Here is a 24,315-nt window from a genome sequence, read left to right as displayed (position 1 = left end):
AGGCTGCTAAAAGAGGGCTAGAAAAAAACGCTGAAACCAAAATAATGAAGTGGTGGTAATTATTTTTTGCACCGCTGGAAAGAAGTATCATAAACTCAATGCTAATAGAATCTTTGATAAGGGTATTGTGTTTTATGACACAATTATTTTGATGTTAGAAAGCCACCAATTAATTAGTAGTTCAATGAAACTTTTCATATCCAAAGCGACGAATCTGTATGCATAAACTATGGACAGTTGATCTTTGGTGTCATTAAAATTGCAGAGCTTCTTAAGGCGATGCACTACGTAGCAATGCAAAATTATGTGTTTTTGGTTTGAAAATTTGGTCGCCTAGAAATGTTTCAGATGCTTTAATTAAATACTATGAGTAGAAGACATATTGGCCTTTGAAATAATCGAGTATTTTTTGGATAAGTCTTTTTATAAGCCCAGAAAAAAATAATGTATAAGGCCTATGAAAACTGCTTTAAAGTTCAAAATCTCCTACTTACGAACCCATTTTCGGTTATGATTTTATTGTATAATGTGGCAAATTAAGTTATTTATAAAATGATTGGAAAAAAAAATTATGCCTGAACATCCACAAAATAAAATAAAAGGCACTTTTTGGCCATGTTTTTTTCTTGCATAAATCAAAACAGGCGGATGGTGTTAAGCGGGAAATTAAACCTTATCTCCATCTACGTAAGGGTTGTTATTGATAGCGGCTCTATTTAAAATATTACACGACATAGTGCATCGCCTTAATGATAATTTTTAAAATTAGATAAACTCAACAGTAGTTGATCATAGTTTTATCCAAAAATGCGAAATTGATTTAGTTTTTTTTTATAAATGTGATACCGCACATGATTCTCAACTGCTTCCAACCGTCTGGAGCCAGTGAGACTATAGCATCCCCAATTATGATATGTTGTGTGATAGTGGGGAGTATCTGGCTATTTAGATCTGATCACCAAACATAGTGTTTCTGCTATCGTGGTACGAGAACACGCCGTCAGATGGAATGCAGGAAAACACTTCTTCTTCTTGACATATAAATTTATTAATTCACAATATAATTGCAGAGGATCTTATTTTCCTCTGCTAAAACTTAAACTGAAAGAAATAAAGGTCTAGTTTCCTCTATTCTTCAGTTTTCCCTAGGTTTACATAAACCTAGTAATTATCTCACGGCTGACTGCCTAGGTACGCATGTACCTACCAGTTATAGCAACACTCTAATACTGTCCTTTTTCTGGGAGGTATCTGTATTTAAACTAAATTCTGAAGGACGTTTTACAAAAATAAAGATGTTCCACCCGCTCGTTGGCAAACAACATTCTTAACATAAATAAAATGCACTTAACTATTATTAATGATACAAACGTGACTTAAACAATACAAATATTTTAAAGGAATTATTGGGAGATGAAACTTTATTTGGGGTTTTTATTACTATGGGACAGGGGTGGGAAAGGTATTGGCAAATATTTTTAGGCATAATGGTTTAACTAGGGTCATCATAAAATAGATAGCGCACAGCTCTATTTGAAAACTGCCGCCGCTTGCAGTAAAATGTCACCAATTCTTAAATCATAAATGATACACAAACAAGACAATATGTTTATAAAAATACCAGGCCAATGAATTGTTTTATTGTAGGGTCGAATCTGCAAATGTGGGAAGCTACACTAGCTTTAAAAATACGAACTGTGAGAATGCGCCTGAAGGCTAAATTTTACTGAGCAATATGTAATAGTCGCATTCTGGAAGATACATACCTCCTCCCGTGAAGGTACTTCACAAAATAGGCAAAGAATGCGACTGTTATCGTCATTAGGTACCTACTCTACTGCTTGTCTACGAAAATTACCAGTTAATTTTATTAAAATATCTGAAATACAAATATTTATGCTACTCTTAAAACTAGAAATTCCGTGGAATATGTAAATCTTATGACTAAAAATTGTGTAGTAGGTAATGTCTTAAAACTAGAAATTCCGTAAAAAATGTAAATCTTATGACTAAAAATTTTGTAGTTGGTAATGTCTTAAAACTAGAAATTCCGTAAAAAATATTTATCTTAGGACTAAATGGTTGTAGTAGGTAATTTCGCATTCACCTCCCCCCGTGAATTCATTTCACTTAGCGGATAAAAAGAATGCGATGGTTGTATCTTCAATACTGCTACTTTAGTAGCCGGTCTGCGAAACGTACCGTGATTTGTTTGAATATCTACAACGCGAACTTGTCCATCGGCTCCGGGGTATACTTTTACTACCATACCCTTTGGCCAGGTATTCCGGGGCAACGTGTTGTCACATAGGATAACTACGTCGCCTACCTTTATAGGTGGTATCACGTCATGCCATTTAGAACGTTTTACCAGTGTAGGTAAATATTCTTTTACCCATCGTGACCAAAATTGGTCGGCAAAAAATTGTGCAATACGCCATTGCTTTTTTAGGCATAAATCGCCGTGATCAAAGACCCCTACGATTGGGGTGTCATATTTATAACCTAACAGGAAATGATTTGGTGTTAGACTTTCAAAATCCTTGCTATCGAGAGAAACGTGTGTGAGTGGTCTACTATTAACTATATTTTCTGCTTCTAACAGCAATGTGTGCAAAGTGTCCGGGCGTGGTGCTTGCTCGCGTAATATGGCGTAAAACGTAGTTTTAATTGATTTTATTAGACTTTCCCAGGAGCCTCCGTGGTGAGGAGATCCTGGCGGATTAAATTTCCAATTTATTTTCCTTACCGACATTTCGTTATTTAATTTGTCCTGGTTTAGAGATGATAATGATTCTGATAATACCTTATCAGCACCTCTAAGGTTTGTTCCATTATCACTCCAACTTGTTAGCGGGTAACCGCGCCTAGCAATAAAACGTCTGATTGCTAGTATGGCGGAATCCGTAGTCAGGGAATCCGCGATTTCAATATGCACGGCTCTTGTTGATAAACATGTAAACAAAACACCGTACCGTTTTTCATTTCTGCGCCCTATTGTAACTATCATGGGACCAAAGTAATCCATGCCTGTGTGTGTAAAAGGACGTATATGATGTTGTAACCTTTCCATAGGTAAACATCCCATTAGAGGTGCCTGTGGTTGGGCTCTCTTATTTTTGCAAGTTTGACATAAATATTTAATTTTCTAATAGACTGACGCGCATTAAGTATCCAATACTTTTGTCTTATTGCATTTAAGACGTGTTCAACTCCACCGTGGCTAGACATCTCGTGAAACTGTGTAATTAATAATTGAGCTAACTTATCTTTATTGTCGAGAATTATCGGGAAGACTGTACTTAATTGTACGTCTTCAATCGCCGCAATTCTACCCTGTATGCGTATTATTCCATTTACATCTAAATACGCACTTAATTGTCTTAATCTACTATCTTTTGGCAATCTTTTGTTTTTGGATAAAATTATAATTTCTCTATGAAACGTTCTTTTCTGAGACTCTTTTATAAGAAAATGTTCTGCTGAAGTTAAGTCATCAGCAGTAAGAGAATTATTTTCTGCTTGTTTGCCTCTACATTTGTTAATGAATTTAAAAACGTACGCTGTAGCTCTTAATAATCTTGAATATTTGGAGAATTTATTTAAGTCTATGAAACATGCCGCCGATGTGGTGAGTAAGATAGCCGATGGTTTTAACTCTAATAGTTCTTTGTTTATGCTATCACACTGTTTAGCCAAATTCTCTTGCGGCCATACTTCTGGAGGTGATTTTAGGAATTCGGGACCAGAAAACCATCGTCCCTCTAATCCTAAATCTGTCATTCTAGTATCTCTGGTAGCCTCATCTGCTATATTATCTTTAGTTGGAAGCCACCGCCAGCATTCTGAACCAACTGTTTCATCCAACTCACCTAACCTATGCGCAACAAAAGGCTTAAAATTTCTTGAATCAGATTTTAACCAGCACATTACGGTTTTTGAATCTGTCCAAAAATGTTTCGAGTTAAAGGTGAGCGTGTGTTCACCGATTATACATTTATATAATCTACTACCTAAAAGGGCTGCTTGCAATTCTAAGCGCGGAATTGACATCGGCTTGATTGGGGCTACGCGGGTTTTGCTAGCAATAAAATTTACGAAGACCTGACCATTAGCATTTTGAACACGACTATAAGCTACACAACACATTGCCTTTTCGCTCGCATCACAGAAAATATGAAGTTGTCTGTCTACGGCGTTTTCACCATCGCATAAAATCTCGTAATACCTAGGAATTTTAACTTTACTTATTGACCTTAAGGCTTCCAACCACTGAAGCCATTCATTAAAATTACGATCATTTAATTTCTTATCCCAGTCAGTACCCGACCTCCATACATTTTGCAGTAGTATTTTAGACCGAACTGTCAGGGGTGCTAAAAACCCGGGCGGATCGAATATTGTCATAATGACTTTCAACATCTGCCTTTTCGTGGGTCTTTGCTTCCCAGAAATAATATCCCCGGGAATTTTTTTGAAGCTTAGATCGAATGACAATGTGTCTGAATTTGGATCCCATTGCAAACCTAATGTTCTCTGTATGTTTTCCTCACCTTGTTCGAAACAAACAACATTCTTCGACCTGTGGGCTACGGGAATGTTTTCTAGCGCCTCTGGCGCGTTACTTGCCCAGCCGGTGATATTAAACCCGCCTTGAGCATGTATGTATGTAATATCTTGTATTAATTTCTTCGCACTTTCTACTGAATTTACACTATCTAAATAGTCGTCCATGTAATGTTTTGTTTTTATTGCTTCGACGGCCTGGGGAAACTGAGATAAAAATTGATCCGCGTTTTTATTTTTTACGAATTGCGCCGAACAAGGTGATGATTTTGCGCCAAAAATCATTGAATTCATAGCGTATACAGACGGGGCTACCTTACGATCTTTTCCTCTCCATAAAAACAACTGAAACGGTGTATCTTCATCAATAATTTTAATTTGTAAAAACATTTCTTGGATATCGGCGGTAAATGCAATTTTATTTTGCCTAAATTTAAAAAGCATTCCTAGCAGAGAATTATATAGATCGGGCCCGGTTAAAAGCCTATCATTCAAAGAAATTCCCTTTGATTTTGCCGCCGCATCAAATACAACCCGCAGCTTTCCTGGCTTATTTGGGTTGTAAACAGCAAAATGTGGTAAATAAAATTTATCCGAGCTATCCGGATACCTACCACTGAAATTGAATTTTTTTGCATATCCTTTATCTAAATAATGTTGTATTTTGTTGCAGTAGGCTTCCGCAAATTCAGGGTCTTTGTCCATTCTCTTTTCTAAAGTTTTTAATCTATTTTCCGCAACCTGAAGACTATCAGGAAAATATCTTTCTTCTTCCTTCCACAGCAAACCCGTCTCCCAATGACACCCCTGACTAGCGCGTTTTGTGGTACTTTCTAACAGGGAATATGCACGTTTATCATCTTTGCATATTTTCGGGCTCACTACTCCCATCTCGTCTATCTTAAAACTCTCTTTGATAATTTCATGCAATTCGCTATTTTCGTTTTCCTGAACATGAAAATTGAATTCCACACTATTTCCCGTTTTATTTGAAATATGGCCGAGCGCGACCCAACCAAGCTTTGTATAAGATAATGATACTTTATTTTTATCTCCCTGAACTATTTTTCTGGAAATAATTAATTCCCAGTTGTTTTGCCCAATTAACATTTGGGGTTTTACATTCCTATCAAAGCGAGGAGCGTTCTTTAAGTGTTTATTACTCGCAATGTAAGAATTAGATAGCGCCATTTGAGCTGGTATCTTTAAATCCCGAACGGTTCGAGCACTAGCTATGTACGATTCTACTTCGTTTTTACCTTTTATTTTTACATTTATTGACATAGAATCCGCGTTGTTGGAGCTCATTTCATTGACTCCATGCAATGAGAGGTCACTAACTGGTCCAGACAAACCGATTTGTTTGGCTACTTCTTGGTCTAACAATGTGACGGTTGACCCATCGTCTAATAGCGCATGAATATCTCGGCTTCCGAGTGGCCCGTATACCGTAATCGGAATAATTTTTAAAAGTACTTGATTACTTTCCCACGTGTTTGTGACAACTTCATCGGTTTCCACCCGATTGTGATTAACCAATAAATCATGAAATTTTTTGTTTGGTGATTTTAAATTTACTTTACAATTAAAACGGGAATGTCCGTACCCTAAGCACTTATAACAAACATTATTATATTTAGCAATTTCCCATCTTTGCGTTATTGGGACATTTTTAAATTTCTCACATTGCCAAATCTGGTGTTCTCCTTTGCAAACACAGCACGGTGGTTTTCCATTATTAGTGGTGTGATAAAGGAATTTTTTTGACGTATCGTACGAACGTTCGAAATGATTATTTTTGGATGCATAAGGCCTATTAAAATTTTGTTTATTTTGATGTTGATTAGCTTGCCGTGGATGATAATTATTACTATACTGCTTGAAATGGTTATTGGAAGCGAATTTAGTTTCGTTACTGATTTTAGAATTAAAACTTATTCCTGAGTCACGTGAATTAATGACGATTTCTTCCAGCCAAAGTGATAAATAGCAGAGTATTGGCTGTGTTGTGTTCCGCCTATCTTTGTCTGTAAGCCACAACGTTCGTAGTGTACTAGGCAGTTTACCGATTAATGTCGACAACAAATCTGGATTGTGCAAATGTCCGATATTTTTAAATGATTTTAACATAGAAATTAAATTTTTTACTTTACAAGAAAATCGAATTATGGCGTCTGAACTGGTATTCTCATCTAATTTACTTAAATTTCGGATCTCACCAATAGTTTTTTGTATGATGTGATCCGTGTTGCCAAAAATATTTTCTAACGTATTTATTATTTCCTTGACATTGCAAGGAGATAATAGAAGGGAAGAAACCGCGTCACGCGCCTCTCCTTTTAACGCTTTTTGTAATCTATATAAATTTTCGCTGTCAGATACTTTTAAGAAGTCTGTGGTATGATGGTATATTGATTTGAACGCAATCCATTCAATTGGATTGCCGTTAAATGTGGGAAGATCATTAACTTTGGGCCTGGTATTATATAAAGACATTGCCTTACCAATTGATTCCGCGAGACGGTCTTCAGTTATAGCAGGTGTTGGTCCCTGGAATCGGCCCTGCGACTCTGGCCACTGTTGCCCGTCGCGTTGCTCTGCTAAGTTGAATGGCTGCTCTGATGTAGGCAGCTCCCAGTAGCTACTGCTTGGCTGCTGAGGCTGCGTCGACTGCAGCTGAAGAGATTGCCCTACCGAGGGCTGCTGATGCGATGTTCCTCTGGGTGGGAGTAGCTCGTACCGCCCGCCCTGCTGCTGCTGCTCCAACCGCTGTCCCAAGTGCAGCGGAAGAGTCTGCTCTGCCCGAGGCTCCAATTGCGATGGGAGAGTCTGCCCTGCCAAGGGCTGCTGCTCTGAGGATCCTTTTGGTGGGAGTGATGTGTACCGCCCACCCTTGTTCTGCTCCAACCGCTGTTCCAATTGCAGCGGATGAGCTTGTTCTACCCGAGACTCCATTTGCGACGGGAGAGTCTGCCCTGCCAAGGGCTGTTGCTGTGCAATTCTTGTGGGCGGTTGTAGTGATGACCGCCCATCATGGAGCAGTTCCTGTTGCTGCTCCATTTGATCTCGAAGAGGCTGTTCATCGTGATTTCCAAGTTCTGATGATGAACTGTGATGTGACTGGTCCACCCAGTCATTGACTCTATCCTCGAGAGTCCGTTGCGAAGTCCTTGATGCAGCTTCTAAAACGAGCGCCGCATGTTGCTCCTCTGCTTCCAAGACTGACATTGCTGCAGCCATCTTTGCTTCGGCAGCCTTTGCTTCAGCCATCTCCGTAAGTAGGCGGGCCTTTTGTCTCGTGATGTGCACCTTGGTTGCTGAAGCTTTTATTTGAGCCTCCATCCAGCTGCTGCTGGTTCCCGCCTTGCTGCCGCAGACAGATGACGTCTTTGTGTGTTGTCCCGCTTCCATGATGCTGCTGTTCCCGATCCGGCTCGAAGGACCATATGTTTCTGCTATCGTGGTACGAGAACACGCCGTCAGATGGAATGCAGGAAAACACTTCTTCTTCTTGACATATAAATTTATTAATTCACAATATAATTGCAGAGGATCTTATTTTCCTCTGCTAAAACTTAAACTGAAAGAAATAAAGGTCTAGTTTCCTCTATTCTTCAGTTTTCCCTAGGTTTACATAAACCTAGTAATTATCTCACGGCTGACTGCCTAGGTACGCATGTACCTACCAGTTATAGCAACACTCTAATACTGTCCTTTTTCTGGGAGGTATCTGTATTTAAACTAAATTCTGAAGGACGTTTTACAAAAATAAAGATGTTCCACCCGCTCGTTGGCAAACAACATTCTTAACATAAATAAAATGCACTTAACTATTATTAATGATACAAACGTGACTTAAACAATACAAATATTTTAAAGGAATTATTGGGAGATGAAACTTTATTTGGGGTTTTTATTACTATGGGACAGGGGTGGGAAAGGTATTGGCAAATATTTTTAGGCATAATGGTTTAACTAGGGTCATCATAAAATAGATAGCGCACAGCTCTATTTGAAAACTGCCGCCGCTTGCAGTAAAATGTCACCAATTCTTAAATCATAAATGATACACAAACAAGACAATATGTTTATAAAAATACCAGGCCAATGAATTGTTTTATTGTAGGGTCGAATCTGCAAATGTGGGAAGCTACACTAGCTTTAAAAATACGAACTGTGAGAATGCGCCTGAAGGCTAAATTTTACTGAGCAATATGTAATAGTCGCATTCTGGAAGATACACATAGAAAAAGTCATTTCAAGCAATGTTTCAATTCTGAATGGTAGTCTTACATGAGAGCGATACTGAGAGTATATTATACTCCGGAACGTGCCGCAAGTGTACTATTTGCGCGTGCCTGGATTTGAACCCGGGATCTTCGAATTAACAGTCGAGAGCTTTTCCCCTCGACCATGGAAGTCGTTAAAGTTATTTGAAATGTTCACTAAACTAGTTCCTAATTAACTAGCATGAGTATATCTCACTTTTTTTTTCATTTTACTCCTGGTTGATTTCGATTGAATTACATCATTTACTGATTGGAAGTGTCATAGTTTCATCGCCCCAGATAGTGTAATGTGTGGTGTCATATTAAAGCCAAACTCTTGGTTCTCCTTTACAAAACCAAGCTCTGAATCAAAAATAACCGTCAATTACAGGTAACATTTTTTATGAGTTACCTTAACCTCTCCCAAGGCCAATGCACAGATTCCAAATCTCAAAGTTAAAGGTTCGAAGTTTAAAGCGGACATCAACAAACGTCATTATCGTGACTGCACCCGATCGGCTCATCTCTCCACCCAATGAGCGATGACGATCCTTTTTATTCAATATGTTTTATGTTTTTTGTTGTGTTGTCATTACTTACGTTTCATGTTTTTCATTCAATTTTTTCTTTAAATATTACAATAATTAGACTGGAATTGCACCATCCTCCCAGTCCTGTTGGATAAACATCAATAAAATATTGAAATAAAACAATAACTTTGTTTGTAACCACGATTTATTATTTTTATTTTTTTTAATACCAACCGGTTTCGCTTAACACTCTTTCTCTGTGTATATAAGCTCACACATTGTAATTTTTTGATCAGTTTAATTTTATATCCTGAAGAAGCTTGAGTTAATCGAAACCGGTCGGTATTAAAAAAATCTTTGTTACAAACAAAGTATCAAAGTATCTTCACCAAAAAATGTAGACAATTTGTCTCGACGCCATCTAGTGAGAGAGTTAGCACTTACAATGCCTTTCTCATATAAAATAAAGTCCCAGATGTGACCGTTTCCTTTTCTGATTTTTCTGTTTCAGATTTGCGTTTAAGAATCACTAATATTGTCTTCAATATTTAAAATAAAGTTGCTTGTTTTCAGGTGAAAAAATGTAACAAGCAGTGATTGTTGAATGAAACACTAGTATATATTGAATTATTTCACGGATAAGAGATAAGCCGCCATAGCTCAGTGGTCAGAGCTGTCGACCGGAGATCGAAAGGACACGGGTTCAAGTCCCCTTGGCGTCATGTATCTTTTATCAGGAGATTTTTCAATGTGGATGAGTGTTTCAGGCTAATAATTTTGTAAAATAATTGTTTCAAACAAAGTAATTGTTTTATATCAATTAATATGTCAAACCATAAAATAAATATTAAATCTAAAATATGAAAACTCACAATCCTTTAAGACCTTTTAGGATAATACAATAATAATACAATTAGACATTTTTATTGTATTTTTTATTGGTTCATACATAATTACAAGAATATTGTTTAGTGTTTATGTTATGTGTTTTTTTTATATGTAAAGCTGTCACATGACAGCTTGTCCGTAGGTTCTACCAGATCGATATGGATTTGTACTAACATGGAAGTCGACTTATTTTCTGGTGATGGTTGAATTATATTCATTTATTTTATCCTGAAAAATATCACACACACATTGCACACTTCTTTACACATGATGGATGGCCAGACATGACAATGCATTATTTGCTATTCGTGAAACTGCTGCATGTGTCGTGAATACTCCCAAGTCTTCAGCGTAGCAATATAGTGTTGTAGCATTGCAGCGTTCCTAAACATCCGTCGTAGCTTTCTCGTTTAGCATTGGTGGTATTACGTCTCGGGAAGGGAGTGTTTAGTATTTTCTTTCATGCTTTAATAAACTTTGAAGAAATGCATTTTACTGTATTTTCCCGACGGCGGCGTCTGGCAGAAAATATTTTCTTATTTGGTTTTGAAATCTATTTTTTTACGAATAATGTTGGAAAAGTAATTGCTTCAAAATATAAAGCTGTATAAACCTTCTCGAAGAAAGTAAATACATTGAATTTTCATTTAGTGTAATCTTGCCTAATACACCGAATCAATGTAGAATACAGCGAGCTTTTAAAATTAAAACTATTTTTTATGTTCAAGATTGATTAGGTAAGTTTTCAACAAGTCAATTATATTTATTGTCCACTGTCTAACCCACTTTCAATTTTTTTTTAATAAAAATTGAAACAATTGGTTAAGTTGTACGAATGATGATACAATGTTTTGATTACGTTTTTTACGTTTATAGATAATTGAAAGCTCACTTTGTGAAACGACGTTGCTATAAAAAACAGATGCACATATCTCGAAGTTCAAGAGAATAATTTATAAATAAATTTTGTAATGCCAGAGCTCACACTTTAAGGTTTCGTTACTTAATCCCACTTTTTTAATGCTTAACCGCATCAGAGTCCCAACTGCTTCCAACCGTCTGGAGCCAGTGAGACTATGGCATACCTAATTGGGGGATGTTGTGAGGATGAAGGTAGTAGGGAGGAAAAGGTGATAAGGGAAGAAGAAGATGGTACGTAAGTACCTGGCTGTTCAGATATAGTAACTAAACACTGCCAAATAGTGATTTTACACCAAGGCGATAATGAAAGTATCTTACACTCTAAAATGTGTCGCAAATACAATTTATATTGTTTTAAATGAGCAAATCATGAAATAACACAAATCAATCAAATATAATTAACTTGCTAACGCCGAGATTTGAACCCGCAATCCCCAGCTTGCTAGTCGAGAGACTTACCCCTCAACCACGGAGACCGTCTGACAGTTTTTTTTGCCTTTTCACCCGCTGCCGATCAACGAATATCTTGAAAATATCTGAAAAACAGAAATCCTCCTTCAAGATATTATTCATAGTAGTAGATACTCTTCAGTGTTTAAGAATCGAAACGTTATTTTAAACAGGCAGGTACGTCCCAACCTTCCTCTTCCCATCTCCTACCTCTCCATACTCCTTTCAGCCCCACAACATACCCCAATTGATGCCATAGTCCCAGCGGTTGCAGACATTTCGGAGTAGTTGTTAACTAATTCACAAAACCGCACCCAAATAAAAACAACGATAGAACTTGTACATGAATCCAATAAGGAAGTTGAGTCCATTTTTTTTATTTTTTTTTATCAATGTTCGCATTCAAACTTAAATACTGGTATTTTTTTTTTTTTTAAAGTTTGTTTTCATAGTTAAATTAATTCTCAAAGTTTAAATTTTATTAAGCCCGCCAAAACGAGCGGAATCCGAGCGGTAACAGGCGGGGTGTAGTGTGACGTCATTAGAACTGTGAAAACCACGTCGCTTAAGCATTATGTATGGAAAAAATTTTTATTCTTCAACAAGGAATTCCAGTAATTTTTTACCAATGTTAACCGTCTATTATAATTGATGTTATTAAAAAAAAAAGAAAATTGATTAAGATTTCATAGTTAAATTAATATTTTAAGTTAGAATATTTGCTTTTCACGCCCGATACGGTACTTGTACGGTATCGCCGTCGCTACTTGTTGACGTTCCCCGCGCGAATTCAGGACCACCGCGCAGAAAAGTAGAGACCAAAAGTAAAATAACGGTTTACAGCCCAGTTCACTGTGAGACTTTTCTGAGCGGCCGGCGGCCTGAAATGTATCACATGCTATGTGACATGTATAATAATAAAAACATCTAAGTTATGCAATAAACAACATATTATTATAAAGCACTATACGAATATGTATCTTTAGAAATCCATTTCATATAATAATAATAATAAATACGTACATATATTTGACAAACCCAAATAAACCTTTGGCCTATACACCTCTCTCATCTAAATCGACCATCTCTCATGTAATAGAAAGAGATGCACCATAGGTGTTCCGTTGTACGTACAAGTCACGACACATGTGACGACAGAATTCTTTCGACCAATCGTGGAGCGTATGCAGTCTATTGCTATTGAATGCTTTTTCAAGAACGTTTAACTAATTCTAAGAATAATAATATAGAAATATATTTATATATTTAGAATCGATATTTTTTGATCTACATGAACATATTTTTTATAAGTCAAAATATTTTTCACTCAACTTCCTTATTAAGTATTGACTCATCGCAGTAAATAAACAGTCTACTCTATAATTACATGGTCATTTCTCTGTTTTTCGTATCTAATTATACCTTCTACCAAAAATAATTACAGTTTGACATTATTACTTGAGAATTCTTTCTTCGGCATGCGATATCAGTAAACTAACATGCAATATTCCTAAAATAAACTTCATTAGTTTCCCTTTACATAAATTTTGTTGATAGTTTGCACGATTACCAAAATTAAATTGTGATGTTAGTTTGCACGATTACCAAAATTAAATTTTAATGTTAGAGTGCACGATTACCAAAATTAAATTTTGATGTTAGTTTGCACGATTACCAAAATTAAATTTCTCAAAGTATTTCATTGTATCTGAAAAAGATACAAATTTTTATGCTTAAATTATATAACACATGAGTTAACCCGTTTTAACTATTTATTTATTACTTATTGAGTATTTCCTGCCTCGAATTTAAAATCCATCAATAGGGCAGATCGATCGACGGCAGTCATCGATGCAGTAAAGTGTGAGCTTTTGTATATAATTTTGTATATATTTTGTATTGTGATACAGTGTAGCCAAATAAAATTCTCTCAGAGCTAGTATTACATAATTTAAAATAGTTTTCTGCGTTTAGTTTTAGTGTAGCCGTCAAATATCGGATACCATGAACTACTGAGCTTAGCCTCGTCCTCTTTATTAATTCTAATAGGATTTATATGAATTTAAATTATCTCCGTAATTTGACAAGCTTTATGCGTTTTGGGTTTTCCCAGGACTTCTAGAATCAAATCCAATGTAAATAGCATTTAATAGATAAATGCTCGGCAGTTGCCGATTTGCCAGGGTGGCCAAGTTTACATGTTCGAAAGTGTTTTGATATCTCTTTGAATATCGTCCAATCTGGCTGGCCTTCATAAATCTTGTCAATTCTGGAAGACATATATGTGTTACCGCAATAAAGAAACTTTGATTTAGTACGTATACCATAACAGACTGTTTGAATGCTGCAAACAAAACTATACCCAAAGGCAACGTTAAGACTCACTGCGATTACCCAATTTTTATTGCAATTTGTTTATACCATTTCAAGGGAGTTAGTGGTTAACCTCAAATAAAAATACCCCTACAATCTTGCAAGTAATTGCTGCTGTAAATTGGACCAATTCTCTAATAGCACATTGTTTGGACGCTGAAAAACCATGGCTGATTATAAGAACGAGGTCTTGGCATTTCGTGCTTGCGCGCGATTATGTAAGCACGCCGAGCATACAGAGAAAACAAATGTATACTAAAATTGAGCTCCATAAAGGGCATGTCTGTATTGACGTAGCAAATAATCTAGAGAACGCTACGTTCCCTGGCGATGAAATAACAATTCTTTACGTGTTATTGAAAAAAATCGATATCATATAAATAAATTTAGAAAAAAACGCTAAAGCAATATTTTTTGTCACGTTTAAATTACCCGTGAGAGTGCACAAATTTCTTTATTAAATTATCTTAACCGCTAGTGATGCATAATCTCTCAGGTGAGATGCGACCATCCGTAGTCAGTCTTACTGGCTTCTAGCACAATTCGCACTCTTGGGCGATCACATAAAATTAAATGATAAAAGATGATTGTCTACAATTAGTTATTCATGTACCAATTTTTATTTTACACAAATTCCACAAAGGAGTCTTGAGGAAATTAATGTCCCTCGGGGTCTGTGTCGTTTTTCGGGATGCCATATGGAGAGCCTTTTAAGAAAGTGACGGAGAAGAGGTTCAGGGAAGGAAAAAGGAATTAAGGGTGGATCAATGTGTCAAGAATCAAGGTTGATAGATGTATGAATTAATTTCTCCCATCGCGGTGCAAGGCGATGGGTCGAGAAAGTCCGGTTGGAGAGGACAAATGCTCCACCGGCATTTCTCAATCCTGCTCGCAACGCAGTTAGTGGGCAGACCTGGAAAAACCTCACCCTATGCACCCTGGAACCCCTGCCAAGTCAGCAAACGTAGCGAACCACTAGGGATGAATTAATGGTTCTCGTGGCCTCCGAAAATAAATATGAATATGCATTTATTTACTATTCAATACGCGAACATATCAATATTGATTATGACTCTAACGTTTTAGTCATAAAGCTTACTGTAGAAACCTATCATTGAGTTCATAGTTTATCATGCAGCTGTCTCCGTCAAAATCTTTATAATCTCAACGTTTTTGATCATCAAACATCAGTTTGTTGTAGGAATTCTTTGCCGTAGCAACGAAGCGCCGTAGCAGCGTAGCCGCGTAGTGGCATAGACGCTCCGCATACCCCATACCATTGTATTGATTTACTTTGGGTCTCTTTTTCCAATGTGTGTTTGTATGAAATCTATATTAAGTTTGTTAGTTTTTTACTCACATTTCCTTGATTGGTAGTTTTCATTAATTTCTAAAATATATTGATATCGCTGGAATAAAAATTAAAAAGAAAATTCTTAGCATTGTGATCATTATCGATGTGAAAGTAAATATCTGTCTTCAGTTTAAATAAAACATTTAGATTTTCTTTAACAATATTCTTGACATTTTTTTAACAATATTCTTGATCTTGCCTTGGAATTTGCTTACCACAATTTTTCAGGCTTAGAAACAAAATTTTATTATTTTAAAAATAACTCTTTTTATTTAATTTTTTTTTATTACATATTACACACTTTACAAATATAAGGAAAAGAAGTCTCGATAAACTGTTTTTAGTAGTTGTCTAACGGGTTTTTTATATTTTAAATCTTATTATAGTGAGTTTACAGTTATTTTTTTACAATTATATGCATAAAACAAAAAAAAATAAAAATTTTACAGAAATGTAGCATAAGAAAATTATGAAAAACATAAACAACAATTTTAAAAGTCTTTAAAATAATATTTCATTGTAAGCTAATACAAATTAATTCTTTCAGTAAGCCGAGTCTTCAGTAGGTTCACCATTTTTTGTTTTGGGCACAGTTTTAAATTTCAGCAGGTAACATATTAAAACTGGGAGTAATATATGTGTAGTTTAAAAAATTTACATTTTTATTTCGAGACGTTTTATAAAATATGTACTCCCCTGAAAGCGCTTATTATGAATTTAATTTTAATAAAACCGAAACGAATTATTTTTTTTCACCGAACCTTTTTGTTATTTCAAATATTTAATTACTCCATGGAATTTAAAAAGCAGCTCTTACTTACCTAATAAAAATAATAGTGAATGCGAGCTTATGTAGATAAGAGGGCTTACCTTATGACGTTTAAAATTAATTCTTCGAATTTATTTTGCAATATAGTTTGGCTTAGGCCAGACTACAGAAGTTGCTTTCAATTAGATTTTACAAAACCAAGAAAATTGGAAAAAAAATTTGAAACCTTGGTCTAGATATTCTGCTGAGTGGAGGGTCCATAGTAAGCGGTAAAAAGAAGAAAACAAAGATAATTGTTAGAGGGAGCGCGCTAATACAAAAAAAAGTGATTATAATCAATAGTCGTAATCGAAGTCGTATCCTTTGTGCTATGCATAAAAAATCTTATCTTATAAACATTAGTTTATAATTGAATCAAAATATTTCACAAACAAATGTACCTAGATTTAATGTCTCGACGCCATCTAGTGGAAAATTTAGCACTAACAAAGCCTTTCCTATAAAATAAAGTTGGTTGTTGACAGGTGAAAAAATATATCAAGCAGTAATTGTTGATTGAAGTACTAATATATATTGAATTATTTGGCGTGTTGGAAATAAGCCGACGTAGATCAGTGGTCCAGAGCAACTGACCGGACATCAGAAGGTACAGGTTCATGAGATATTTTCAATGTTTATGGATATTTCAGGCGACTGATTATTGCCTATAATAATTTGTTATCTCTATAGAAATTATATCTAAAGCAGCATTTACAGAAACGTAGATTTTTTTCATACCTATAACAAGTTGAAAAACAGAACCAAATGTGTTTTTTATAATTTTATTTTTTTAAGCATATTTTCCCATTATTTTTCTAACCCGAAAATTTCATATAATTAACATTTTGACTAGGCAAATGTATACCTACAGTTTAACGTTTTTAAATAAAATATGTTATTAATCGGTAGCAATCTGAAAAGCAGGTCACATGAATATTTAATAGTTTTTAATCTATCTGTGATGTATTTTCTACTCCCGTTTAAGAACGCCATCCGATAACTAATTGTCACGTTATTTGTGCCACGTACAATCATAGGCCGAACATGATAATGTCACCTTAACCTAACCTTTGACTTAGTCCTAATTCAATCATTTGTCGTAAGAACGCGAGATAGATCTCGCAAAGAGATTCCATGCATGATGTGGGAAGTCTTTGCTATAGTTTGATTAACACAAATTTAGCCATCACAGCTAAAAGTTGAATTTATTATACTATATATATATACATTAACCATATTATATAACAAATACAATCCGCCAAAATAATACAATAATACGGAAACATAAGACAATGCTTATTGCGGTTTAAGGCCAATCCAGTAGGATTTCACCGTTTTTTAGGATTTATAAAACTGGCATACTATGGCAAGCGATCGCTCAAACGTTTTTGCAAACTTGGCATAATGTGCCATATATCGCTCGAGTGGATATTAAAATTTTTTAAAAATATATAGCGCAAAACCAGTCCACTAATAAATACTACAATATACGACGGTTGATATCGACCCAGAAATTCAAACGTAACATTATCATCAAGTGGATACTCAGCGCCATTTTCATTTTTTTAATAATTGAAAGGTCCCGTTAAACGCCGATTCATAGCTCTGTTTCAGCTTTCTATCAAATTATGATATATCCGAAAACGTAACAACATGACAGTTGTGCCTTTCTGCCGATCGAAATTTGTTCGAAAGGTGAAACGGACCGAGAATCAGTGTTTAACAAGAAACTTTCAAATTTAAAAAAAATTGAATAATGCTGATGGCACTTGATGACAATATTCTGTTTAATATTTTGTGTGACCCAAATGGCTCCATCTTGTTGGAACCGTGCATCTGACCAATCAATTGAAGCTGTGAACGAACTGAAAGGCACCATTAACTGGCCACTCAGAAGCCCTGACCCCAAGCCGTGGGATTATTTTTTTATGGGGACACCTAAAAAGTAAGGTAAACGAGAACAAATCGATGAATTCGACACCGTTGAAGAAAATATCAGATCAGAAATGACAGTCATCTCAAAACGATGTGTCAATGCGTTGTTGCCAATCTTTGTTCAATATAATGCTACGTATACATACACGAGCCGAACTGCCGAACTGAACCTTAACTTATGGGAAAAGAACGAAGCAACCGCAAATGGCGCGAAACGCCGCTCGCAGTTGCTTCGTTCCTTTCCCATAATTTGTGGTTCGGTTCGCGTTTAAGTTTAAGTTTATGCAGTGTTTATAAATAAAGATTGTACAACGAATTTGAATGTTTACATTTTTTTGTTTAATCTAACCATCGAATACCCGCCACCCTTTTTAGACATCCTGTATTAGTGTATTCCTTTTGCGTCTTTAATAAACTTTGAACTACAATATTCATGCTGTAAACATGGATCGATATTGCACCAACAAAATTGCAGTAAACTTGTTTGGTATTGGATAATAGCCTTGAGCTTCTTGTAAGCATTCCAACATTACGTTATTTGTATTATAAGTAGATATTTGATGAATTTAGTTTTACAAAGTCTTCCGTAGCAGATCTCGATTCCATTTTTAGTTTGTTTAATATGAGTACTTTCAAGATTGAGTAATAATATAAAAAACAGCTTTTATAATGCATTAAGGCCTTCGTTGTCGAGGGGTATATAGCGATATAGGAGGTCATCGTCGTTTCGAAACCCGGCGTGCGCAAGTAAATTTGATTTGATTGATTTGTTTTATTTCATAATTTAATATAATGTGTGGTATGTATATACATGTTACAGAGTGATAGATACTTTCAGTATCGCTCTGGTGTAAGACCGCCATTCAGTATTGAAACGTTGCTTGTAATGGCGTTAGCCGTGTTTGGTGACTAAATCTGTTTAGCCAGTTATTTCCTGATGACCTTCCATCTGCTTGATCATCGGGAGATTAATACACGCACGTGAGACATTTTATTAATCCTCATGAAAATAGACACATAATCTTTTAGATATCACCATGTTTATAAATTCGTTTAGACTAGTTTCTAGACTGGCGCTCAGTGGTGATGTCTTATTTCGAGATGTTTAGTTAATATAATTTTACGAGTAAATCTCGTGGCCAAGTACAAATTACGTTTGTGCTTTCAAATAGCCAACCACCCCTGGTTTTCTAAATTTAAGTCTTTGCTCTTGTATTTAAAGTTTAAATAAAATATACTTTCATGTTATTATATCTCAATTGATATTTTGAGTGTTCATTTCAATTCCCCTTATTGCTGCAAGCTATGGTGGATCATATTACCAGAATACGGTAAGTTAAATATATGTGGTGACAATCTACGTTACAAAATGGCAATGCCATAGTCTCACTGGTTTCAGACGCTTGGGAGCAATTGTGACTCTTTTATCGGGTGTCCGGGAGTAAAGTGCGCTAACTTCGGTGGTATTTCCACGTGATTAAAAAGTAAAGAGAAAAGTAAATACAGGATTGCGATGGGAGACACGTTCGACACATTACATACACGTGAATTATTAGTTCGGTTCAATATATCTAATGGTTATGTTTAAGACTGTTGATATTATGAAATTATTGATATATGGTGTTGATTCGATTCTAACAAATCTCAAAAATATTTATTCATATATATGGAACTTGCCTTCAATACAAGTGCACTTCTTGTAAATTTGATTGTTGAGTTGAACCGTCTCCACCTCAACCCATGCCAGGACAATTAATCGAGTTGACCGCCAATTGATCTTCCTGTGGAATTATGTTATGAGTTAATTCTATTTTATTTGGTTTTCGGCCAAGCTGGACTTTTATATGGATCATGAGAATAGAATAAACCCAGTAAGCTATTAGAAAGTATACACAAAATTTTAAAAGCATTACGTATCGTTTAACCTATAAACTAAATATGAAACAATATTAATAAAACATGTAACAGTAACATAAAACAATATAGTAACTTTAAAAAAACTACATATCAGACAAATTACACAAATAAAACCTCACCAATAAGAATTTATGTCAGGTAGAAGTATTCTCTTTAATTTAATTATATGTGAAAATTTTATAAGTAATGCTTTGAAAGAAAAAAAAGTGGCCTCTGTTTATACTGATTTTAGAAAAACCTTTGATACAGTTTGCCATAAAATGCTTATTTGAAAAATATAAAAGCTTGGTATAGGGGGCAACATATTAGCTGGGTTTAAGAGCTCTCTTACAGGTAGATAACAAATTGTTAAAATAAAACCCTCTCAGTCAGAAAAAAATAATTCAACTATTGGAGTCCCACAGGGTTCTCACCTTGGTCCAACATTCTTTATAAATGATGTTACAAAAATATTTCATAATGTATTTATCTAACTTTTGCTGATGACCTTAAAAATGTTATTTATAAATTGTTTATTTGGTGCAATGAAAACGAGCTTTACTTAAATGTCTCAAAATGACAAATAGTTAGATTTTTCGAATAAAAAATCCAGACATCTTTAATTACTACATTGATAAAAATACATGAGACATAAACACAAATTAAGGACTTAGTCATCATTTTTCAATCAAATCTTTCATTTGTTGACATCATAACGGAAATCTCTAGCAAGGGATTACAAATTTTGGGATTTATAACGAGGTTCACCAGAAATTTGTCGTAGTGACTTAGACTGTTATACTTTGCCTTTGTTAGAAGTCAACATGAATGCATTTCTCCCGTCTGGAATCCACATTACAATATTCATGTAGAAGCTATTGAAAGTTTTGTTGAACTACAATACTCTTTTAAATGAAATGAATACGTCTAAACTGTCTGACAGAAGGATTTTCACTGAATTGGTATTTCTATATACAATTCTAAACGATGCATTTGATAGTCCAAAAATGCTTGTATTGATAAGCTTTCGGATTCCACTTCGTATTACTTAAGTCGGAATTTAATTCAGTGCATAAATTCAGGTATTAACTACCACATTTATTCTTTTCTGGCCACAATACGTACGGAGAAAAATAATTATACCGAGTAAGTGGACATATTTAATTTATCACTTAACAAATACAAAAGATTATTTTTTTATTTTTATTTTATTTTTTTTTTTAAATTATTGTACGACAGACAGGTAAGTCCAATTATGGTACAATTTTATTAAAACTAACAATACATGTACATATATTTTTTAAAACATGGTATAGTGATATTAAACACATCTATATCCGCTGGTAGGGCATTTAGTAAGGTCATACCTCTTGTCATGCTATGTCGGGCAATGACATCTGTCCGACCCTGCGGTATACAGAATAGGTCGTGGCTACGATTTCGACAGTATTTATCAGGAACGAATAATCCACAGCATGACAGGAGATATGGGCAATCGATAAGGTTTTTTAGTAACTTTAATTCAAATACCATGAGTCCGGCATTACGCCTAGTCTCCAGGCTTTGGTAATTTGTCTCCTTTAGCAGTTCCACGTGATGCATGAATTTCGGATATATTCCGTATGATCGCATGTAAACATACCTTAGGAATTTTTTTTTAATTTGTTCAATAATATTTATGTATTTAAGTTGATAAGGTATTCAGACAGTACTGGCGTACTCCAGCTTGCTTCTGACCACTCCGTTGAACATGGAGGTCATTGCTTCTTTGTTATTGAATTGTTTGCAAGTTCTAATTACAAAACCAAGAGTTTTGGAGCAAGCCGAGGTAAGCTGGACTATGTGGTTTGAAAATGTCAGCTTGGGATCAAAGATCACCCCAAGGTCCTTGATGATGTTTACGCGTGTAAGTACTTCACCATTCATTCTATACTGGCAGAATACCGGATTTTGTGAACGACTATAAGTCATAACAACGCATTTTTTAATATTGAAGTTAAGTTTATTTTCTACCGACCATATCATGATTGAATCGAGGTCGGCCTGCAGTTTCGAATAATCATAATCTGATTCGATTTCCTTCATCAGTTTCATGTCATCTGCGAATAGTAGACATGAGCTGTGACGTATACAATCCTGAATGTCATCAATCAGAATGAGGAATAACATGGGACCGAGATTCGATCCTTGAGGAATTCCTGACAGAGCTGCGAACTTATGGGAGTCGTATCCATTTATATTTACATACTGACTTCTATCTTTTAAATATGACGCAAAAAATGTCAGTAAGGGTTGATTAAAACCTATTTTATGCATCTTTTTTATTAGAATATCGTGATCTACTCGGTCAAATGCCTTTGCAAAGTCCGTGTAAATTACGTCCGTCTGATGCCTACAGTCTAGGCCTTGTGCTACCCGTGGAGAGAAAGAGAGTAAGTTGGTTACCGTTGATTTCTTCGGTAAGAAGCCATGTTGATTACCTTTTAAGAAAGGCGTGATTTGTGGACTGATTTTATCACAGATAATCATTTCAAAAATTTTTGGAATTGTTGACAGTACTGCAACTGGTCTATAATTTCTGTCGTCAGTCATTTCATCAGCTTTGTGAGTGGGGCTGACCCTCGTTAGTTTCCAACACTGTGGAAATGTGGAAGACATGATGCAGAGATTAAATATGTACGCAAGGGGAACACAGATATTTGGAGAGATTTTTATAATTATTGAAGGAGGAATACCGTCCGGACCAGTAGCCTTATCAGGTCGGAGTTTCCGGATACAAGTTTCTATTTCCTGGATGTTGGTCAATCCGAGTGAGATATCTCCAACGTTCCAGGGTGATGCTGTTGGGAAATTGGTTTCAAGTTTAGGGGTTACTTGACTATAGACGGAATGAAAATAGTCAGCAAACTTATTTACAATTGTGTTAGGGTTAGTAAAAGTTACGCCTTCCTCAATCAAGCATGTTGGTGAGGTTGGGTTAACTTTTTGTGACCTAATATAGTTCCAGAAAAACTTTATGTCGTCTTTGATCCCATTCTGAACATTTTCCATGTATTGTTTTTTAGCAAATTTTATTTCAGATTTTAGCTCGGATCTACTCGCTGAAAATATCAGATAATCGGATTGCTTTTTGTGCAATAGATATCTTTTTCTGAGCGATTCCTTTCTTTTCAGTTTATCTATAATGCTCTTATTGAACCATATCGGATATACATCGTTTGTGATGTTGGGTTTGTTATTTGGTATACATAATTCAAAAATACTAAACAGTACATTGTTTAAATATTTCACTGCTTCGTCTACAGATTTTATGGTGTACAAAAATGTCCAATCAAAATGCGAAAGAATATTATTGCACAGTTCTATGTTTGCTCGCTTATAATTAAATTGGTGGAAATTATAATTGTGGAGCGAAGGCGGGAGCCCGCGGGGGGCGCGGCGATCGTTTTGGCGGGGTCTTCGTCTGCACCGAACCGCTCTTGATAGGCGCGCGGAAATGTCCAGCGTCGGGTGATGCTGGTCTTCATTCACCAGTGGTTCCTCGCTTCTCATCACGTCACACACATTTATATTGCTAAGGATAAGATCGAGAATGTTATCGCTACTGTTCTTCACTTTATTGTACTGCGTCAGTCCATTCAAGTTTGTGAAATACGAAAAATCAGTTAAGACGTCTTCGGGTTTATTATTTAAGTTAAAATCACCCAAAATTATTATGTTCTTATTTAATAATATATTGGCTTTATTGTCTAAATGTTCATAGAAAATACGTCTATTTTCGCTGTCATCTGTGCAGTAGAAGTACACTACACATATAAACACAGTAAAGTTATCTTTACACACTTTTACCCAGAGGTGTTCGCCATCTGTTTCTAGCTCCCTTACTCTTATTGAATTTAACGGTTTACGTACTGCGAGCAGTACCCCTCCCCCTCGTTGCCCCTCTCGGTCCCGGCGATGTGCACTGGCCGACTGTGTACTGGCTGGTGGGTATATTATTACTCTAAGGCTGGTGGACAACAGTTCTGCGTCGAATACAGAGGTTTGCAACCATGTTTCAGTTAGAGCAATAACTTCAGAATTTTGTGAAATAACGTTGTTCGAAAATTCACCTATTTTCGTATTTAGACCACGCACATTTTGGTATTTCAACGCTAGTTTTGCCATTTTTAGGTAGGTAAAGATTTACCTGATTGTGTGCCACCTTCTTTATTTGATGGTGATAAGAATTTAAATTTAGACACAGCGATACCTGCCGGCCAGTTGGCGGCATCTAGGAATGTATCTTTCTTTGTGTAGTTCCCTTTTGCCTTCAATGAGACAATA

The 24,315-nt window shown here is 35.6% G+C and overlaps 1 protein-coding gene across 1 annotated transcript in view; it reads left to right on the top strand.

Annotated features, from left to right (window-relative positions):
* Nucleotides 1–24,315, top strand: part of SP2353 (EGF like, fibronectin type III and laminin G domains protein pikachurin) — a 400,085-nt gene that overhangs the window by 282,959 nt on the left and 92,811 nt on the right. The window lies entirely within an intron of this gene.

This window comes from Hesperophylax consimilis, chromosome 24 (genome assembly GCF_061612785.1).
Source record: "Hesperophylax consimilis isolate HC1 chromosome 24, BYU_Hcon_1.0, whole genome shotgun sequence".
In the NCBI taxonomy this organism is placed as follows: domain Eukaryota; kingdom Metazoa; phylum Arthropoda; class Insecta; order Trichoptera; family Limnephilidae; genus Hesperophylax; species Hesperophylax consimilis.
The sequence above is the reverse complement of the archived record's forward strand: the minus strand, read 5'-3'. Positions and strand labels throughout refer to the sequence as shown.